The 20,068-nt window shown below is 38.7% G+C and overlaps 1 protein-coding gene across 1 annotated transcript in view; it reads right to left on the reverse strand.

Annotated features, from left to right (window-relative positions):
* The window catches only part of F9 (coagulation factor IX), a 33,924-nt gene extending 26,858 nt beyond the window's left edge, over positions 1–7,066 (reverse strand). The window contains 3 exon segments of the mRNA NM_001103220.1: positions 309–333; positions 531–694; positions 6,966–7,066. The gene's annotated coding sequence lies outside the window, so the exon portion shown is untranslated.
* Positions 7,067–20,068: the final 13,002 nt, after the last annotated feature.

Consider the following 20,068-nt stretch of genomic DNA (forward strand, 5'->3'; position numbering starts at 1 on the left):
AAACATTTAAGTCAATCAGCATTTTCTGATTCTTTACTGAGGATTGTAAACTCTCATTCAGTCCCAGATACAATTCTCTTTGGTTTCTTCCTTCTGGATTCCTGAGGTGGAACCATGTTCCTTTTGAAGCCCTAGGGAGGAGTAAGGTTTTCTGCCAGCAGATATCTCCATTATCTCGGATAGTTACCATTCAATGTTGAGTAAAAACAATTTAACTTATTTTTCTGAGCCCTTTTGACACAGAGGAAAGCAATACGTAAATCTCGAATGTTTAATATACCCGGGAGAGGATAAAATGAATTGCTTACCAACATATTGCTTCCAAAATTCAGTCTATAAAGAAAAAGAGGACAAATTAATGGTACTATTTACAGTGTTTTTGATTCCTTCTCTATTATAGTATTTATAATATATATACATGTATAGATTTTTAAAATTCTAAAGGGAAATATGGTTTTTTTCCCTATTTTTCAAAAAGGTTTTTCTATTCTTTGTTCTGCATCTGAAGGGTATTATATGGAAATACTCACAGTTTTCTCAGTGTTTTCAAAAACTTCTCGTGCTTCTTCAAAACTACATTTTTCTTCTTTACATTCTCTCTCAAGGTTCCCTCGAACAAACTCTTCCAATTTACCTGAATTGTACCTCTTTGGCCGATGGAGAATTTTGGTGGCATTTTCACGGTCAAGAAAAACTGAAATTTAAAAGAACTGTTTAGCTTTAGAGGAAAGAAAATATCATGAAAATTAAATACATCTCTTAAGAAAGGCTTTGTTTTTTAATCCAAGTAATCCCCAAACCAGTTTATCTTTGGGGCATGGAGCCAAAATCTATGATGTTCTCATGAAACTGTATACATATTGAGATTTAGGAATTAAAATTCAGTTTTACTTTTAGTCAAGAGAGCTCCAGTAATAAAAGGTCAGATTTTCAATCGTATTTGAATTTACTCTGGATGAAAAAGAAAGTTCTCAAGTAAGCAGTTAACTTCACACTTCGTCATCATTTGAAAATAGCTAATTGCAGATCCTTGCAAGGTGATCCATCACCCTGGCCGGGCTGTGTTTACAGGACGCAGTTGCCCAGATGACTCGGCAGCACGTTTCTTTTGGAGGAGCGGAGGCCTAAAGACAATCCCGGTGTCTCACTAAATATTAAAGAGAAACCCCTGCATTCATGTTTTTTATTTTTTCAAACTTCAGACTCACAACCCCTTAAGTTTGCATGTGTTCTAGGAATTCCAGTGACATATGTCATTCTCTCGGATTCAGGATGTGATTTATTTTAGCTTTGACTGCCTAGCCTGTAGGAACACTCCTGAACACTGGAGGATTAAGGTCTCTAACCTAATTCTCCACCCCTTCCCCCACCACCACTCTCCAATCTCAGTCTCTTCTTTCTGTTTCACTCTCTGTCTCTGTGCATGTGTCTTTTTCTAGATAGAGAGATATAGATATAGTATCTATATTTATAATTAATGACAGGAACTCAAGAAGCTGCCTAGAGTTATTCCTTTCCTTAGGAGAACATCTGATAGCATCTCAACAGGACAAGGCGTTTATAACATGAACTTTCCAGGGCATTTTGGGACTGTTTTCTTGTTAGTGCCAAAGAGGGAAAAAAAGAAAGGAGAAGAAACAACTAAAGTCCTTTATTTCCATTGCAGCTGTTTGCTTTATGGAGCCTGCTGATCCCTTGATAGTCTCTCCCTTTTCTCTCACTCCTCAAGTCCCCTTGGGCTTTACTTTCCCCCCGAATTTAGCTTAGACTTTTTCTCTTCAACTCTTCCTTTGTCAACTTTCTCTATTTCCTTCACCTCTTCTTCAGTACTTAACGCCCCACAGTCCCAACTGCTACGTCAGACAGCCAGGTGCCCTGGGAGAAAGCCACAAGCTGCCAATGGGTGCCATGGCATATTGATGCCTCCCAGACTCCACCATGCCCTCCTCTCTGCTCCTTAGTTCTGTGCTTGGCCCTGGGCACTCCTACAGTAGCATCTGTGTCTGTATCCATTTACAGTGCGATCTAGTGGAAAAATAGGGGTTTGGAGGCAGAGCAGACACACCTGGATTTGAATCACATGTCTTACCAGTTATTGGCTATGAGACCTCAGGCAAGTCACATAATCTTTGCAGCTTAACTTTGTCAAGTGTAAACAGTAGTATCATCAGACTGTCTGCCTCCCAGCATTGCTGACAGGATCAGTGAGATCCTGTGCAGGCTGGTGTGTGGTGGTTATCTCTCTTCCTTTCTACTCCTGTGTCTGGTCTGCCTTCTTCCTTTTCTCAATTTCCTTTTTACTTAATGCACTTTTCTGTGGCTCTTTCTCTTCTTTACTCCATCTGTATAATTAAATGACTCCTGTCAAGATCAGCACTGACTTCCTAAAGGATAATTTTGAACTTCTCTATTTGCTGCCTGCTCTGAAACACTCCTAATTGTTGATCTCTCCCTTCTCAGGGTGCTCTTTCCATGAAATCACTCTCTCCTGGTTCTCCTCTTTGCACTGGCTCTTGCTTTTTTTAATTAATTATAATGAGAGGCTAATTATTTTACAATACTGTGGTGGTTTTTGCTATACATTGACATGAATCAGCCACAGGTGCACATGTGTCCCCTCATCCTGAACCCCCCCCCCACATCCCTCCCCACCCCATCAATCTGGGTTGTCCCAGAGCACCAGCTTTGACTGCCCTGCTTCATGCATCCAACTTGCACTGGTCATCTATTTTACATATGGCAATGTACATGTTTCAATGCTATTCTCTCATATCATTCCACCCTTGCCTTTTCCCACATAGTCCAAAAGTCTGTTCTTCACGTTTGTGTCTCCTTTTCTGCCCTGCATACAGGATCGTCATTACAGTCTTTCTAAATCCCATATATATGCATTAATATACAGTATTTGTCTTTCTCTTTCTGACTTTCTTCACTTTGTATAATAGGCTACAGGTTCATTCACCTCATTAGAACTCACTCAAATGCATTCCATTTTATAACTGAGTAATATTACCATTGTGTATATGAACCACAACTTCCTAATCCATTCATCTGCTGATGGATATCTAGGTTGGTTCCATGTTCTAACTATTGTAAATAGTGTTGTAATAAACGTTGTGGTACATGTGCCTCTTTCAATTCTGGTTTCCTTGGGATGTGTGCCCAGCAGCAGGACTGCTGGGTCAGATAGCAGTTCTATTCCCAGTTTTTTATGGAATCTCTACATTGTTCTCCATAATGGCTGTACCAGTTTGCATTCCCACCAACAGTGTAAGAGGGTTCCCTTTTCTCCACATGCTCTCCAGCATTTATTCTTTGTAGACCTTTTGATGATGGCCATTATGACCAGTGTGAGATGATACCTCACTGTAGTTTTGATTTGCATTTCTCTAATAATGAATGATGTTGAGCATCTTTTCATGTTTATTAGCCATCTGTAAATCTTTTTGGAGAAATGTCTGTTTAGTTCTTTTGCCCACTTTTTGATTGGGTTGTTCTGGTATTGAGTTTGATTGGGTTTTCTGGTATTGAGCTGCATGAGCTGCTTGTATATTTTGGAGATTAATTCTTTGTCAGTTGTTTCATTTGCTATTATTTTCTCCCATTCTGAAGACTGTCTTTCCACCTTGCTTATAGTTTCCTTCATTGTACACTGACTCTTGTTATTCACCCACCACTTGAATCTATTCATTCCCCTTCTTCTGCCTGCCCCATGAGGTTCAGTGTTCTCCCAGGCTCCAGCCACCAGTTTCAGCCTTGTTCTTCTTCAATCCATACATCTTTGTCAGGGCCAGGACTGGGTGAGGTGAACAAGGCCCCTAGGACCAGAATTCAAGGAGGCATGCTTGCTCAGGGTATGCAAGTATTTTATGCCCTTCGTGCCCTTCTTGCCTCACCCTATTCCAGCCCTAAAGTGTTAGTCACTCAGTTGTGTCCGCCTCTTTGTGACCCTATGGACTGTGTAGCCTGTCAGACTCCTCTGTCCATGGGATTCTCCAGGCAAGAATACTGGAGTGGGTTGCCATTCCCTTTTCCAGGAAATCATCCTGACTCAGGGATCGAACCTTGGTCTCCTGCATTACAGGCAGATTCTTTACCGTCTGAGGCCCCATCTGAGTCCTTTCTTGATTCAACACAATTTTCTGTTGCACTTACTCCTGCCAGGCACTGTACTAGGTGCCACAAGATTCATGCTCACTCCCTGGATCCTTACACACACACGTTGTTGTAACTGCCGTGTATATGACAGTGAGTTCCAAATATCTACCTCAAGTCAGATAGATCTTTGGAATTCCAGATCATCTTTCCAACTTGAAACTGTACATCACCATGTGGCTGGTAAGACCTGATGTTTCCTTAATATTTCTGTCATGCTGGATGGACAATGTGCTCAGTGTTTGCATCCATTATTTCATTCCCTCCTCACAGCTGTTTCATGAGATAGGTGCTGTCATCTCAGGTTTATAAATCAGAAAAACAGAGGTTCAGAGAGATTAAGTGACTTGCCCCAAGTAACTCATTAAAGTGTCACTGTCAGAATTTAGTCGTGGGCAGTCAGACTGCCCACAGTCCATGCTCTTAGGCACTGGGCCATATCCTAGATGCTCAAGGACGTGTTCTTTCCACTTCCTCTAAACCCTTTCCCTATCCATACCCAGATGGTTAAGTCATGTCATTTCTAGTCAATACTTCCATAGTGTCACTTGAATTCCCTTCCCTCTTCTTGTGCCTTCCCTGGATGATTGCAGTGGCCTCAAGACTGGTCTCCCTGTGTCTGGCCGTCCGTTCCTCACACAGTTCATGAGAATGTTGCCACGCCAAGCAGCCTAAGTCAGCCGTCAGTGGTATTCATGTTTACACTTCTGATAACTCCAAATTGCATTCTTTTGTCCAAACTCCTTAGTTTAGGGCCTTCCTTACCTGATGCCCTGACCCTGCCTCACCTGTCATATTCAATATTGAAAGAATACTGAGTTCCTGAAAGATATCACATTTGTTGTGAATCTAGACCTCTGCACATGAGTGCTCCTCTCTGCATAGAATGCCCTTAATCAGGCATTTTAGTAGAATGAACCTACTCATTTTTTAAGACCCGCCTCAAAATATTGTCCCTCTGTCAGTGTCCCACCATTAATATGTTCCTTTCTCTATGCCCCTTTAGTGCCTGGTATGCATCTTATCACGTATTGAAATCTCTCACCTGGCCTCAGGGTACTTTATATCAGAGAGGGAATCTGATTTATCCCCAAGCCCCTCGTACCTTGTGATGGTACCTGGCACCGTAGTAGCCACTGTGTTATGGACTGAAGCTGTCTTTCATTTTATTTCATTCATTCATTCTGAATGAAAGGCAGCTTGTAAAGTCCATACACTTTACAAAACTGAATTGGTGGCACGAAGTAGTTTTGATTGCAAAATTCTAAATTGATGCAGTAATACCTAAGGGCAGCAGCCATGAAAATGCAACATCTCTGTGAAAATCATTCATAGAACCTGCTTTTAGAAGCCAGTGACAGTTTAACAGCAGAGGAGAGCACTGCACCGACACTGTCCATCCTTAGGGAAAGCCCCCTGGTGCTCTGCTCAGGGACCTAATATCTCTGATTATGAGGACTCCACTGCCTTTCTCCTTACCATTGTCAGAGGGTCATATATTTAACCCTTCAAGCTTATTTATTCTTTTCATTATTTACCAAGTTTCTGAAATCCTAGCCCTTTTTTTTCTCTGAATCTGTCCTTTTTTCCTACATCTGAGATCTTCAAGTGTGCAGCAGCCTTCTTAAAACCTCCATCACCTCACCACTTATGTCGAAGGAAGTTTGGATCCTTTGTCCTCCTAGATCTCACACTGATGAGATGTGTATAAAGACTTAGCTTTATGTTCTACTTTGTGAATGTTACCAGCTAAATTTCTTTATCGCTTGACACTGCCCAGTTTGCTGGTTTAATTTAACCTCTGCATTCATGTGTCATTATTTCTGCATTTCAGTGTGACATCATGTCTGGAGTGGGAACCACAGGGCCAGTCTGCTTTCTGGGGATGCTTCGGGTTGGCACCCCTGATCTTGGCACTGTAGATTTGAGTATAATAGGTTGACAAGTAAGTGTGATAAATGCTTCCTGTGAGAACATGCTGTTTGTCTAAATGGGGTAGTTTCTTCTCTGTGTGCCTGCCTTTGGGGAATACATAAAGTCACTGAAGTTGTGGAAGAAAACCAAGTGATGTAAATTGCATTGACTAAATTTGTACTCTTGATGTCAATTCTTGGATTTGCTTTGATGTCCTAAGAGCTCAAGTGAGCATTGAATTTCCCCCTGTGTCAACTCCGAGATGTTTGGAATCAGACAAAATAATTTCTTTCTAACCCATGGAAAACTTCAGTGATAAATAACAACTTATTACTAGAGAGTTTGTTTGTATTCTAAGACTATCAGTTGAAGGTGTATGATTTTATAGACTTTAAAAATTAGAGGTCTGACTCATTAAACAGTTCTAAAATTTTGAACCATGTTATATGTCTTAAAATCAAACTTTTTGTGTAAGTAAAACCATTGTTTTTGCTCTGTTTCCCATTTTGCTTTCAAAGTAATGAGTAAAGAACCCACAAAATGACAATTAATTTTTCTCCAAATTCTGCTGTTTCCTTGTTAAAGCATTTTCCCCCTTTTAATTTTTTTTTAAACCAAGGAGACAACTATTGTCTAAGGAATTACATTGTCAAATCATAAGCCCAACAGTGTCCATTTAAAAAACATACCATAAATATTGTAAATCTATTTAATTTTTAAAATGAGGAAGACATAGCTACCAGAGAACCAGTACTTACTAACCCATAAGCTAACTACTAGGATCATAAATATTGTGGTCAAATCCTGTAATCATTATATAATGAAGAAGACAGCCCCAGACGTTTCTGTATCTAAAATACAAGCACATTCAATGTAACTTTATAAAGGAAACAAACCTGTACATTCAGCACTGAGTAGATATCCTAAAAGGCAGATGGTGACGAGGCCCGGTGATTCTGCCATGATCATGTTCAGGCACCACATAACCTTTGTTAGTAGATTGTGCAAGTAGCAAGGTTGACCAATTGTTCCAAAGTACAAGCTGAGCTGTATTTACTTCTGGGAAACAGCGTCTATCTCCCTCAGTGGGCTGTTTCCAACGACCTCTTGGATTAAATGAAAAGAGGAGGCAGTGGCCATCGTTAAACTTCACCTCTGATTCCATGGGCTTCTGTCACTGTGGCTGACCTGGGACTGAAGCTTGAACTGACCCATTGTTAGAATAGGGGAAGGTACAATGGCTGCTGTTGCTGTGGCAGCAGAACTCATCTTAGGATCCATTTTGTCCTTGTCAGGGAACACTAATGTCATATAGTTGAAAGCTAAAGAGATTGAAAGAATGAAGTCATTTTGTCACCCACCTTAAAAACGTTTCCACTGCTTATATCTGTTGAGTCACCTGGTGGATCTTTTATCTTCCTTCTCATAATGAGGAATTTATAAACTTCACTGTGCTGTGTACGCATATGGTGAAGCAGATGGGCTCTGTCTCAGAACATATGTATATATGTTTGAGTGTATATATGTATGCATGTATACTTATGTATAGAAAATAAATGTATAATATTATTATATAATAGTTCATATTTATATACCACTTCACATGTAATATAAAAAATTCATAATAGTATGGCAACATTTACCTGCCATTCTTTGTGCTGCTGTTGTGATACATTTTATTTCCAAATGTTATAAACCCTATATTATTATTCTGCTTTAAGCAGTCAACAGTCTTTCAAAGAAATTTTAAAATGAGGAAAAATATATTTAGTCACATGTTTACCATTATGATATTCTTAATTTTTTTGGGTAGACCCAAATTTCAATCTGCTACAATTTTTCATCATTATGAAAAATTTTCATTAATAATTTTGATAATATAGGCTATTTTATGACAAATTTTCTCAACTTTATTTGAAAATGTCTCCATTTTACCTTCATGTTTCAAATTTGGCTGCATATACAATTCTAGGTTGAAATTTTTTTTCAGCACATTAAAGAAGTTATCCTATTGCCTTCTGGCATGCATTGTTTCTGATGATAATGCAGTGAATATTCTTCTCATTTATTTTTAGCAATTTGACTACAGTGAGCCAAGGTATTCTTGGGGTTCATTGAGGTTCTTGAATCTGTGGCATTAAAATTAGGAAAATTCTTGTACCTTATTTTTTTCAAAATTTTGTTTTAAAATAAAAACAGTTATAGGAAATTGCAAAATCAATACAGAGAGGTCCCATATACCTTTCCTGTGTTTATATCTTATATAAATATAGTAGTATAATATCAAAACCAGCTAGTGGACATTGAGTGGCTTATTTTATGTATATAATTCTAAGTGATTTTATCACAGGTATAGAAGAAAAATTCTGTCATCACAAACATCTCCTTTGTGCTACCTTTTTTATGATCACACCCCTCCCCCTCCTTCCAATTATTTCTAACCCCTGGCACAACTGATCAGTTTTCAGTCTCTATAGTGAGAATGTTGTATAAATGGAATCATAGGGTATGTGACCTTCTGAGATTCGCCCTTTTCACCCAGCACAATGTCTTTGAAATCCATCTAGATTGCTGCATGTTTTAGTAGTTGTTTTTTATTGCTGAGGAGTATGGATATGTGAACCACGAACTTCCTGATGTTCAAGCTGGTTTTAGAAAAGGCAGAGGAACCAGAGATCAAATTGCCAACATCCACTGGATCATGGAAAAAGCAAGAGAGTTCCAGAAAAACATCTATTTCTGCTTTATTGACTATGCCAAAGCCTTTGACTGGGTGGATCACAGTAAACTGTGGGAAATTCTGACAGAGATGGGAATACCAGACCACCTGATCTGCCTCTTGAGAAATTTGTATGCAGGTCAGGAAGCAACAGTTAGAACTGGACATGGAACAACAGAGTGGTTCCAAATAGGAAAGGGAGTACGTTAAGGTTGTATATTGTCACCCTTTTTATTTAACTTATATGCAGAGTACATCATGAGAAACACTGGGCTGGAAGAAACACAAGCTGGAATCAAGATTGCCGGGAGAAATATCAATAACCTCAGACATGCAGATGACACCACCCTTATGGCAGAAAGTGAAGAGGAACTCAAAAGCCTCTTGATGAAAGTGAAAGTGGAGAGTGAAAAAGTTGGCTTAAAGCTCAACATTCAGAAAAACGAAGATCATGGCATCTGGTCCCATCACTTCATGGGAAATAGATGGAGAACAGTGGAAACAGTGTCAGACTTTATTTTTTGGGGCTCCAAAATCACTGCAGATGGTGACTGCAGCCATGAAATTAAAAGACGCTTACTCCTTGGAAGGAAAGTTATGACCAACCTAGATAGCATATTGAAAAGCAGAGACATTACTTTGCCAACAAAGGTTCATCTAGTCAAGGCTATGGTTTTCCTGTGATCATGTATGGATGTGAGAGTTGGACTGTGAACAAGGCTGAGCACCAAAGAATTGATGCTTTTGAAGTGTGGTGTTGGAGAAGACTCTTGAGAGTCCTTGGACTGCAAGGAGATCCAACCAGTCCATTCTGAAGGAATCAGCCCTGGGATTTCTTTGGAGGGAATGATGCTAAAGCTGAAACTCCAGTACTTTGGCCACCTCATGCAAAGAGTTGACTCATTGGAAAAGACTCTGATGCTGGGAGGGATTGGGGGCAAGAGGAGAAGGGATGACAGAGGATGAGATGGCTGGATGGCATCGCTGACTCGATGGACATAAGTCTGAGAGAACTCCAGGAGTTTGTGATGGACAGGGAGGCCTGGCATGCTGCAATTCATGGGGTCGCAAAGAGTCGACACAACTGAGTGACTGATCTGATCTGATCTGATGGATATGCCAATTTGCTTGACTCTTCACTTACTAGGGACATTTTATTGTTCCAATGTTTGCTATTGCAATAATGTGTTTTCAACATTCATGTACAGGTTTCTATGTGGACATAACTTTTAAATTTCTCTGGGATAAAAGTGTAGGAATGCAGTTTCTGGGTCATGTGAGAGTTGAATGTTTGGTTTTTTAAACAAACTGCCAAGCTGTATTCCAACATGGCAGTACCACTTTACATTCCAACCAGCAATGGATGAGTGATCCATTTTCTCTACATACTTGCAAGCATTGGTATTATAACTTTTTATTTTATACATTCTGATAGGTGTGTATTTAGACATTTATATTGAAGATATTATTAATATGTTAGTACTTAAGTCTGCCATTTTATTGTTTGCTTTTTCCCCCTTCTTGTTCTCTTTCCTCTATTCTCTTTACATGCCTTTTTGTGGGTTACTTGAAAAAAAAAATTAAGAATTCCATCTTGATTTATTTATAGAGGTTTTTAAAAGTGTATCTTATTGTATATTATTGTAGCTTTTGCTCTGAGTTTTACAATATACACATGTGACTTATCAGAGTCTACTGGTATCAGTATTTTAACACTAAGTATGAAGCCCTACTTTCATCCATTAATCTTCTCTACTTTTAAATATCACTGTCCATGATAACCAGATAATGCTATTTTTGTTTTAATTATCAAATATCATTTATAAAACTCATGAAAGCTTCCCTGGTGGCTCAGATCATAAAGAATCCGCTGCAGTGTGAGAGACCTGGGTTCGATCCCTGGGTCGGGAAGATCCCCTGGAGGAGGGCATGGCAACCATTCCAGTATTCTGCCTGGAGAATCCCTGTGGACAGCAGAGCCTGGCAGGCTACAGTCCATGGGGGTTGCAAAGAGTTGGACATGACTGAGCAACTAGCACAGCACAGCACATGAGGAGAGGGGTAGTCTACCAAATATATTCATATCTCTGCTCTTTCTGTTGCTAGATCTTCCTATCAATTCTTTTATCATTTGCTTCTCATTGAAGAATGTCCCTTAGCCATTCTTTTAAGATAAGTCTGAAAATGCTTCTATTTCCCCTTGATGGTTGAAGGATAGTTTTACTGGATATCAGATTTGTGGTGGACAGATTTTTTCCCTGTAGTACTTGAAATGTACCATTTCCTTCTGGCTTCCATGTTTCAAATGAGAAATCTACTGTCATTCAAACTGGTCCTCCTCTACAGGTATTGTGTCAGAGTTCTCTAGCAGCAATCAAGCTTTTTGTTTTCTTTGTCTTTAGTTTTCACAGGTTTAGTTATGATGTGCTTTGGTATGGATTCTTTTGGCATTATACTGTTTGGGGTTCACTCAGCTTCTTGAATCTATAAATTTGTCTTTTTTCCAAAATTTGGAAATTTCAGCTATTATATCTTTGATTCACTTTCTTTTTCCTCTCCATATGGGATTCTAATGACACAAGTGTTGCATGTATTTTATTGGTCCACAGGACTCTCAGGCTCTACTAGTCTGTATTTTCTCTCTCATTAAGTACATTCTGTGAATTCACTTTCTGGTAAGCCCTCTTTTAAGTTTACTGAGTCGATCTGTCATATCCACTCTGATTTTGAGCCTCTCCAGAGAGATTTTTTTTAAGTTATTCTTTTCAGCTTTATATTTTCCATTTTCTTTTTTTTTTAATAAGCTTTTCCACTTTGCCGAGATTTTCTATTTTAAAATTCTTTCTGAGATAATCTGTAGTAGATTGTTGAAACATTTTTATGATGCCAGCTTTAATATTCTTTTCAGAAAAATTCCAACATTGATTCATTTCAGTATTAGTGTCACTTCATCATCTTTTCTCATTCAGATTGTGATTTTCCTGTTTCTTAGCATGATGAGTGGTTTTCAATAGTATTCTGGACATTTTGCCTATTACGTTAATAGACACTGGGTCCTATTTAGCAGGCAGTCACTCTGACCTATGACCCAGGTCATGGGGACATTTTTCTGGGCTTTGATTCCAATTCAACTTTTAGATCCTTTTGGGATTATTTTGGTAAATAAAATTCCAAGTCAGTTAATATTATGATATGGAGGCTATCCACATGTGCCTGACCCAGTTAGCCATATACTTTCAAAACAGAGAGCTTTCTCCGATTGATAGCAAACGGAGAAGCCAGAGATGTTCAAGTATGTGACAGATTTGATGAAGCATTGGTGGCTTTGAAAGTTGCCTGGGAGGTGATGGGACGTGTGGAAAGACCAAAGAGTGGTCTCTAGAAGCTGAGAGCCAGCAAGAATCAGGGATTTCAGACCTATGTGAAGTGTGTTAGTTGCTTAGTCATCTCTGACTCTTTGTGAGCCTGTGGACTGTAGCCCACCAGGCTCCCCTGTCTATGGAGTTCTCCAGGCAAGAATACTGGAGTGGGTTGCCATTTCCTTGTCTCAGACCTGTAGCAAAATGGAATTCAGTTTCTGTCAACACCCTTAACAAGTCTGAAAATGGGTTATTCCCCAGAACCTCCAGATATGAGCCTAGTTGTCTGACACCTTGACTTAGGCCTTAGGAGATCCTAAGCTGAGATCTTACTTGAAATCCCTTGCTCTTTTGTTTACTAAACTGTGACATAATAAATGGGTATTGTTTTAAGCCAATATGTTTGTAGCAATATGTTATGTGACAATAGAAAACTAACACTCTATCATTAGTATTTTCATTTGTGCTAAACTTTGCTTTCTTCCTGAAGTTCTTTTTGAACTGTTGGTACCTCTGGGAGGATAAACAGATACCATCTTGAGAACATTAATTTGAGATTATAAAAGCTTTATAGTTTTAGCTTTATATTTTACTCTGTGATATATCTTGAATAAATCTTGTATATGAAGTGAGGTTAATATTTGAGGTTAATTTTTTCTTCTTTATGAATATGGATTGCTCCAGCACTATTGATTGATAAGACTATTCTTTCCCCCTCATTTTAGCTTGCTGCCTTGGTCAGAAAACAATTAGTTCTGTTCATGTGAGTTTATTGCTGAACTCTCTGTTCTGTTCATTTTGCATACATTTAAATTTATATGAATGAGGGTATAGTAAAAGTTTTAAATTCAAATCCATCATTTTAAGATCCATTTTGGGACTTCCCTGGTGGTCCAGTGGTTAAGACTCCATGCTTCCATTGCAGTGGCCATGGTTCAATCCCTGGTTGGGGAGCTAAGATCCTGCATGCCACAGCCAAAAAAAAAAAAAAAAGTTAAAAAAAGACCCATTTTTATTGCTCTGCACACATCTAGTCTGATGCTTCTAAGTGCTGCCTGGTGTATATACATCATTTTTTCCTAGCTTTCCCCCCAGTGATTGGCATTTCAGTTCAGTTCAGTTCAGTTGCTCAGTCATGTCTGACTCTTTGTGACCCCATGGACTGCAGCACACCAGGCTTCTCTGTCCATCACCAACTCCCAGAGTTTACTCAAACTCATGTCCACTGAGTCAGTGATGCATACAAACATCTCATCCTCCGTCATCCCCTTCTCCTCCCACCTCCAATCTTTCCCAGCATCAGGGTCTTTTCAAATGAGCCAGTTCTTTGCAACAGGTGGCCAAAGTATTGGAGCTTCAGCTTCAGCATCAGTCCTTCCAATGAATATTCAGGACTGATTTCCTTTAGGATGGACTGGTTGGATCTCCTTGCAGTCCAAGGGACTCTCAAGAGTGTTCTCCAACACCACAGTTCGAAAGCATCAATTCTTCAGTGCTCAGTTTTCTTTATAGTCCAACTCTCACATCCATACATGACTACTGGAAAAACCATAGCCTCGACTAAACGGATCTTTGTTGACAAAATAATGTCTCTGCTTTTCAATATGCTGTCTATGTTGGTCATAACTTTCCTCCCAAGGAGTAAGTGTCTTTTAATTTCATGGCTGCAATCACCATCAGCAATGATTTTGGAGCCCAGAAAAATAAAGTCAGCCACTGTTTCCACTGTTTCCCCATCTCTTTGCCATGAAGTGATGGGACAAGATGCCATGATCTTAGTTTTCTGAATGTTGAGTTTTAAGCCAACTTTTCATTCTCTTTCACTTTGATCAAGAGGCTCTTTAGTTCTTCTTCACTTTCTGCCATAAGTGTGGTGTCTTCTGCATAACTGAGGTTATTGATATTTCTGCTGGCAATCTTGATTCCAGCTTGTGCTTCATCCAGCCCAGTGTTCTCATGATGTACTCTGCATATACGTTAAATGAGCAGTGTGACATATACAGCCTTGGTGTACTCCTTTTCCTATTTGGAACCAGTCTGTTGTTCCATGTCCAGTTCTAACTGTTGCTTCTTGACCTGCATACAGATGTCTCAGGAGGCAGGTCAGGTGGTCTGATGTTCCCATCTCTTTCAGAATTTTCCACAGTTTATTGTGATCCACACAGTCAAAGTCTTTGGCATAGTCAGTAAGGCAGTAGTTTGGCATCTAGATTGCTTAAAGCATCCTGTTTCCACAAATATTGCCACATTTGGACACCTTCTTTTGAGTACTCATATGGAAAATGTGGTCATTTACTTAGGATATGTATTTAGGAGCAGAATGTCTGGTCTTGGGATATTCCTGTTCCTGATTTGTCTAAGAACTGCCAGATTGTTCTCCAGATTGGCTGCACCAACCTACACCCCCAGAAGCAGTGCTTATAGATTTCTATATTGCACATTCATACCAATTCTTGGGATTAGCCTTGTAAAATTTGGATAATTGAAATTGGCTAAAGTACCATCTTGTTTTATTTTTATTTATTTATTTTTTTTTGCCACTAAATCTTTCTTTTTTATTAACATACTAAGCTTAGTTCAGTTCAGTTCAGTTCAGTTCAGTCACTCAGTCGTGTCCGACTCTTTGCAATCCCCTGAACTGCAGTATGCAGGCCTCCCTGTCCATCACCAACTCCTGGAGCCTACCCAAAACCCATATCCATTGAGTCAGTGATGCCATCCAACTATCTCATCCTCTGTCATCCCCTTCTCTTCCTACCCTCAATCCTTCCCAGCATCATGGTGTTTTCAAATGAGTCAACTCTTCACATCAGGTGGCCAATGTATTGGAGTTTCAGCTTCAACATCAGTCCTTCCAATGAACACACAGGACTGATCTCCTTTAGGATGGACTGGTTGGATCTCCTTGCAGTCCAAGGGACTCTCAAGAATCTTCTCCAACATCACAGTTCAAAAGCATTAATTGTTCTGCACTCAGCTTTCTTATAGTCCAACTCTCACATCCATACACGACTACTGGAAAAACCATAGCCTTGACTAGACTGACTTTGTTGGAAAAGTAATGTCTCTACTTTTTAATATGTTGTCTAGGTTGGTCATAACTTTCCTTCCAAGAGCAGGGTATCTTTTAATTTCATAGCTGCAGTCACCATCTGCAGTGATTTTGGAGCCCAGAAAAATAAAGTCAGCCACTGTTTCCACTGTTTCTTCATCTATTTGCCATGAAGTGTTGGGATCAGATGCCATGAAGTGTTGGGATCAGATGCCATGATCTTAGTTTTCTGAATGTTGAGCATTAAGCCAACTTTTTCACTCTCCTCTTTCACTTTCATCAAGAGGCTCTTTAGTTCTTCACTTTCTGCCATAAGGGTGGTGGCATCTGCATATCAGAGTTATTGATATTTCTTCCGGCAATCTTGATTCCAGCTTGTGCTTCATTCAGCCCAGCATTTCTCATAATTGTACTCTGCATATAAGTTAAATAAGCAGGGTGACAATATACAGCCTTGACGTACTCCTTTTCCTACTTGGAACCAGTCTGTTGTTCCATGTCCAGTTCTAACTGTTGCTTCCTGACCTGCATACAGGTTTCTCAAGAGGCAGGTCAGATGGTCTGGTATTCCCATCTCTTGAAGAATTTCCACAGTTTATTGTGATCCACACAGTCAAAGGCTTTGGCATAGTCAATAAAGCAGAAATAGATGTTCTCTGGAACTCTCTTGCTTTTTCCATGATCCCAGCAGATGTTGGCAATTTGATCTCTGGTTCCTCTGCCTTTTCTAAAACCAGATTGAATATCTGGAAGTTCACGGTTCATGTATTACTGAAGCCTGGCTTGGAGAATTTTGAGCATTACTAGTGTGTGAAATGAGTGCAATTGTTGCAGTAGTTTGGAGAAGGAAATAGCAACCCACTCCAGTGTTCTTGCCTGGAGAATCCCAGGATAGAGGAGCCTGGTGGGCTGCCGTCTATGGGGTTGCACAGAGTCAGACATGACTGAAGGCAACTTAGCAGCAGCAATGCAATAGTTTGAGCATTTGAACATAGATGCAAAAATCCTTAAACAAAATTCTAGCAATCAGAATCCAACAACACATTAAAAAGATTCATACACCATGATCAAGTGGGCTTCTATCCCAGGGATGCAAGGATTCTTCAATATCCACAAATCAATCAATGTAATACACCACAGTAACAAATTGAAAAATAAAACCATATGATTATCTCAGTAGATGCAGAGAAGCCTTTGACAAAATTCAACATCCATTTATGATAAAAACTCTTCAGAAAGCAGGAATAAAAGGAACATACCTCAACATTAATAAAAGCTATATATGACAAACCCACAGCAAACATTATCCTCAATGGTGAAAAACTGAAAGCATTTCCTCTAAAGTCAGGAACAAGACAAGGGTGCCCACTTTCACCATTACTATTCAACATAGTTTTGGAAGTCTTGGCCACAGCAATCAGAGCAGAAAAAGAAATAAAAGGAATCCAAATTGGAAAAGAAGAAGTAAACTCTCACTATTTGCAGATGACATGATCCTCTACATAGAAAACCCTAAAGATTCCACCAGAAAATTACTAGAAATAATCAATGACTATAGTAAAGTTGCAGGATATAAAATCAACACACAGAAATCCCTTGCATTCCTATACACTAATAATGAGAAAACAGAAAGAGAAATTAAGGAAACAATTCCATTCACCATTGCAATGGAAAGAATAAAATACTTAGGAATATATCTACCTAAAGAAACTAAAGACCTATATATAGAAAACTATAAAACACTGGTGAAAGAAATCAAAGAGGACACTAATAGATGGAGAAATATACCATGTTCATGGATTGGAAGAATCAATATAGTGAAAATGAGTATACTACCCAAAGCAATTTATAGATTCAACGCAATCCCTATCAAGCTACCAACAGTATTCTTCACAGAGCTAGAACAAATAATTTCACAATTTGTATGGAAATACAAAAAACCTCAAATAGCCAAAGCGATCTTGAGAAAGAAGAATGGAACTGGAGGAATCAACCTACCTGACTTCAGGCTCTACTACAAAGCCACAGTTATCAAGACAGTATGGTACTGGCACAAAGACAGAAATATGATCAATGGAATAAAATAGAAAGCCCAGAGATAAATCCACGCACATATGGACACCTTATCTTTGACAAAGGAGGCAAGAATATACAATGGATTAAAGACAATCTCTTAACAAGTGGTGCTGGGAAATCTGGTCAACCACTTGTAAAAGAATGAAACTAGAACCACTTTCTAACACCATACACAAAAATAAACTCAAAATGGATTAAAGATCTAAACGTAAGACCAGAAACTATAAAACTCCTAGAGGAGAACATAGGCAAAACACTCTCTGACATACATCACAGCAGGATCCTCTATGACCCACCTCCCAGAATATTGGAAATAAAAGCAAAAATAAACAAATGGACCTAATTAACCTTAAAAGCTTTCTGCACATCAAGGAAACTATTAGCAAGGTGAAAAGACAGCCTTCAGAATGGGAGAAAATAATAGCAAATGAAGCAACCGACAAACAACTAATCTCAAAAATATACAAGCAACTCCTACAGCTCAACTCCAGAAAAAATAAACGACCCAATCAAAAAATGGGCCAAAGAACTAAATAGACATTTCTCCAAAGAAGACATACAGATGGCTGACAAACACATGAAAAGATGCTCAACATCACTCATATCAGAGAAATGCAAATCAAAACCACTATGAGGTACCATTTCACGCCAGTCAGAATGGCTGTGATCAAAAGTCTACAAATAATAAAATGCTGGAGAGGGTGTGGAGAAAAGGGAACCCTTTACCACTGTTGGTGGGAATGCAAACTAGTACAGCCACTATGGAGAACAGTGTGGAGATTCCTTAAAAAACTGGAAATAGAACTGCCTTATGATCCAGCAATCCACTGCTGGGCATACACACTGAGGAAACCAGAAGGGAAGAGACACGTGTACCCCAATGTTCATTGCAGCACTGTTTATAATAGCCAGGACATGGAAGCAACCTAGATGTCCATCAGCAGATGAATGGATAAGAAAGCAGTGGTACATATACACAATGGAGTATTACTCAGCCATTAAAAAGAATACATTTGAATCAGTTCCATTGAGGTGGATGAAACTGGAGCCTATTATACAGAGTGAAGTAAGCCAGAAGGAAAAACATAATACGTATACTATGCATATATATGGGAATTTAAGAAAATGTAACAATAACCCGGCGTACGAGACAGCAAAAGAGACACTGATGTATAGAACAGTCTTATGGAGTCTGTGGGAGAGGGAGAGGGTGGAAGATTTGGATACATTGAAACATGTAAAATATCATGTAAGAAACGAGTTGCCAGTCCAGGTTCGATGCACGATACTGGATGCTTGGGCTAGTGCACTGGGACGACCCAGAGGGATGATATGGGGAGGGAGAAGGGAGGAGGGTTCAGGATGGGGAACACATGTATACTGTGGTGGATTCATTTTGATATTTGGCAAAACTAATACAATTATGTAAAGTTTAAAAATAAAATAAAATTAGAAAAAAAAAAAGAAAAAGAAAAGAAAAAAAAAAGATGATGCTGTGAAAGTGCTGCACTCAATATGGCAGCACATTTGGAAAACTCAGCAGTAGCCACAGGACTGGAAAGGTCAGTTTTCATTCCAATCCCAAAGCAAGGCAATAGCAAAGAATGCTCAAACCATCTTGTTTTAATTGATGTTTGCCTTACTATTATGAGTTGAACATGTTTCTGTATACTTTTCAGACTTCTAAATTTCCCCTTTTGTAAATTGCCTGCTAATGACGGTTGCCATTTTTCTTCTGGGGTTAATTTGAAGACTTTCCTTGAATATTCTAGAAAATTAAGATAATCCATTATTGGTTTTAGACATTATTTATAATGTTTTATAATTATATAAATTATATATAATTTTAATGTTATATAATTATATCAGAGAAGACAATGGCACCCCACTCCAGTACTCTTGCCTGGAAAATCCCGTGGATGGAGGATGCTGGTAGGCTGCAGTCCATGGGGTCGCTAAGAGTCAGACACGACTGAGTGACTTCACTTTTACTTTTTATTTTCATGCATTGGAGAAGGAAATGGCAACCCACTCCAGTGTTCTTGCATGGAGAATCCCAGGGATGGGGGAGCCTGGTGGGCTGCCATCTAGGGTGTTGCACAGAGTCGGGACACAAACTGGAGTGACTTAGCAGCATGTAATTATATAATGTTATATAATTTTAATTTTTCCCGTTCTGTCATGTGTCAAGTAACTCTGATTTTCTTATACTTTTTTGAATAGATGTTCTCAGTTTGAATTTATTAAATGCATCAGTTTTTGCTTTTATAATCTGTGATTTTAAAGTTTTGAGTATTGTTTCTCTGTCTCTTGGTCAAAAAGATATTCTCTTATATTTTTATTACTAACTTTATAGTTTTATTTTCACAATCTAGGTTTATAGTCTAATCTGTAAGTCTAAAATTTGATAACAAAGTTGATGAGGGTGTGGAGAAAGTATTTGCATTTGCTGTTGGGGGTATACAGAGTCTTGGAGGTCATTTAATCTTATCAAAACTTACAAATTCATTCTTTTGATATAGAAATGCAGCTGATTATAAATGAACAAAAAATTTACCTCCAAATTATATTTTTAAAGTTATTATAATAGTGAAATGCTGAAAATAAGCCAAATATTCAATAATAAGAATTGTATAATTAATAATGGTATATTGAACTCTGACATGACACAGCTCGCCAGAAAAGCAAAAACAGTGGGCAATTGTTGTTCAATGGGTATAAAGCTTCAGTTATACATGAAAAATAAGTTTCTAGAATTCTGCTGTAGATCATTATGCCTATAATAATAAATAA

The sequence above is a fragment of the Bos taurus genome, unplaced genomic scaffold (assembly GCF_002263795.3).
Source record: "Bos taurus isolate L1 Dominette 01449 registration number 42190680 breed Hereford unplaced genomic scaffold, ARS-UCD2.0 Super-Scaffold_1723_ScbfJmS_2085, whole genome shotgun sequence".
NCBI lineage: Eukaryota > Metazoa > Chordata > Mammalia > Artiodactyla > Bovidae > Bos > Bos taurus.